General features: G+C 36.5%; 1 long non-coding RNA gene across 1 annotated transcript; it reads left to right on the forward strand.

Moving 5' to 3' along the window:
- Positions 1-228: 228 nt before the first annotated feature.
- Positions 229-1,045, forward strand: LOC131684902 (uncharacterized). Its single transcript, XR_009304700.1, has 3 exons — positions 229-314; positions 377-686; positions 918-1,045. It is a non-coding gene; the product is annotated as an uncharacterized LOC131684902 (long non-coding RNA).
- The last annotated feature ends 1,692 nt before the right edge of the window (positions 1,046-2,737 follow it).

The raw sequence follows: 2,737 nt of genomic DNA on the forward strand, positions 1-2,737 counted from the left end.
ATAGAACACGTTCTATATATATGCCCACAATATAACATTACGAGATCAAAATACATATGTCTAGAATACTTCAAACCATTGGAAAAAATCTTCAAAGAAAAATGCGAAGCAAGCATGAAGCAAATAGTTGAGTACTTACGCGAAATTAAATATACAATATAATTAGCAACACTGCCAATATCTATAACAACGACAACAACATGGCAAGATGGACCACACGGTTTTAGCCGTCACTTTGACAACACAAACAAAAAAAAAAATCCGGAGCCTGCATGATTACATCCACCGTTGAAACACAACTTATGGAGGAACAGGTAGGGGGAAGTCTACAAAAATATTAATCGTCAAACCACTTACTATTCTTTCACTCTTCCAGAATGTTATACAAATATTTCAAAGGCTACGGAAGTGAAATGAAATTGGATATCTATCTGTCGACGCAATTAGTTTTTCGAGCCTATCGATTATAAGTTCCGAAAAGCCAATACATGCAACATATGCTGTAAAAGATCTTTGACCTAAAAGATATACCTACAGCCAATTGTAATTGTCGATGATGAAGTCGTATGTTTTGAAAAAAGTAGTGATGATGATACCGCAAAATCAAAGTTGGAAGAAGCGATTGACACTAAACATGATTCTAGCCTGGAGGAAGCACCAGAGGAGAAGAATATTATCGTGATCAGGTACGAATGTTTGATAGATGCGATGAAACGTATTTGCTTGCTGATGGTAATGATGACCATCTTTGACGAAATCATGCAGACACCTCGGATTAAGTCAGGTTTTAAGCACTTGGAATGCTCAAAATTATTTGCTGATACACAGACTGTATCCTCATAGGGATACAGTTTTGTTTCATATCTAGGTAGGGATATGAAACAAAACTATGACAAAAATCGTCTTTTTGTTTACAGATTACTAGCGGGCGCTCCCTTTTTCATTGTAACGTATGTAAATTGACATTCGAGACGACAGCAAATCTCATGGAAACATTCACATACCCGAGTAAAAAGTTCATTGTCGACACGTCCATGGCAAGGCTATACACTCAAGTTTTTTTTTACGCGGTTTTTTTTTGCGCGGTATTTTTTTACGCGGTTTTTTTTACGCGGATTTTGAAATTTACGCGGTTTTCATTTACGCGGATTTTGAAATTTACGCGGTTTTCATTTACGCGGATTTTGAAATTTACGCGGTTTTCATTTACGCGGTTTTTGAAATTTACGCGGTTTTCATTTACGCGGATTTTGGAATTTACGCGGTATCCATCAATGAGGTTCCCTTTATCGCGGATTCTTAAATTTAAGTGGTCTTCATTTAAGCGGATTTTGAAATTTACGCGGTTTTCATTTACGCGGATTTTGAAATTTACGCGGTTTTCATTTACGCGGATTTTGAAATTTACGCGGTTTTCATTTACGCGGATTTTGAAATTTACGCGGTTTTCATTTACGCGGATTTTGAAATTTACGCGGTTTTCATTTACGCGGTTTTCATTTACGCGGCTCGTATCCCCCGCGTAAAAAAAAACCTGAGTGTATATAGTTGATTCGTACGCGAAAGAAAATGGCGCATACCAGAGACCTCATTGAAGCTGGCCACGATGCATTATCGAACTAACAACACCAACAAATATTTCTGGACAATATTTCAATTTATAATCAATGAATATCGCTTATGCGTTCACCTATGTGTTTCAACGATAGTGAAAATTCGACTCCGAAAACACCACCAGAATTAGCTGAAGCTTACCTGTACAAACTGAAGGGAGTCAGTAGAAATGCTATTGTACTGAATTGCGTCGAACGTGTGGACCCATAAATGAAAAAGTTTATTGCGACCGGTGCCAACTTTGGATCTGAATTGTCATGAATGATAACTGCCCACAATCATAAGTCTGTCCCTTCTAGATAGGGGATCCCACAGAACATGGGACTGACTTGCGATTCTGGGCAGATGAGTAATTGAACGCCTAACGATGTACAAGACAGTATTCATAGCAAAACGAGCCACTTGTCAACACATTCAGATCCACGAAAGCGCATAAAATAAACAGAAAAAATGCCCAGAATACAGCTAGGTGTTCGAAGACGTAAGCTCGATCCTGGAACAGTGTCAGACTGAGCTTTCTAATTTGCAGCAATAAATTCTGAGGAAATGGAACTGGGTCATACCTCGAACACTCAATAATGAAACTAACAATTCAATAGTAATTCTTCAAAAGGGCTAATGAGACTTTTGTAAACAAACTTATTTCGCTCATTATTCCGCTACCGAGTTGAATTTCATGAAAAATACACATGAATCAACATCTTTATCCTTGGTAGAATCAATTTCAAATGTTTTCTATGTTGAAATGATAACAAATAAGGAGAAATCAGCAAAACAAAAGTTTGTTTACAAATCTTATTAGCCCTATTCAAATGTTGATATGGAATTAATTTGGTTTTCATCATGTACTATCTAATCTTAGATTGTTTAAGTTCTTCTTATAAGCTGTTTTTTATTTTTTCTTAAAAGAACAACCAAACCCATTCCAGAACCGGTTAGTAATCCTAAAATATTTTTTACGGATTTCAGCTCAAATGCAACAACCGATTTCAACTCAGTCGGTTGTTGCACTTTTTTTTTTTTATTCATTTCGTTTATTTGATAGGCACAAATGCGTTAGCTTGGCGGTGCCAAATGCTTTTGTTTTTACATTTTGGATATCTTAGGTTACAATGTTGAAATA

The sequence above is a fragment of the Topomyia yanbarensis genome, chromosome 2, assembly GCF_030247195.1.
Source record: "Topomyia yanbarensis strain Yona2022 chromosome 2, ASM3024719v1, whole genome shotgun sequence".
Lineage (NCBI taxonomy): Eukaryota > Metazoa > Arthropoda > Insecta > Diptera > Culicidae > Topomyia > Topomyia yanbarensis.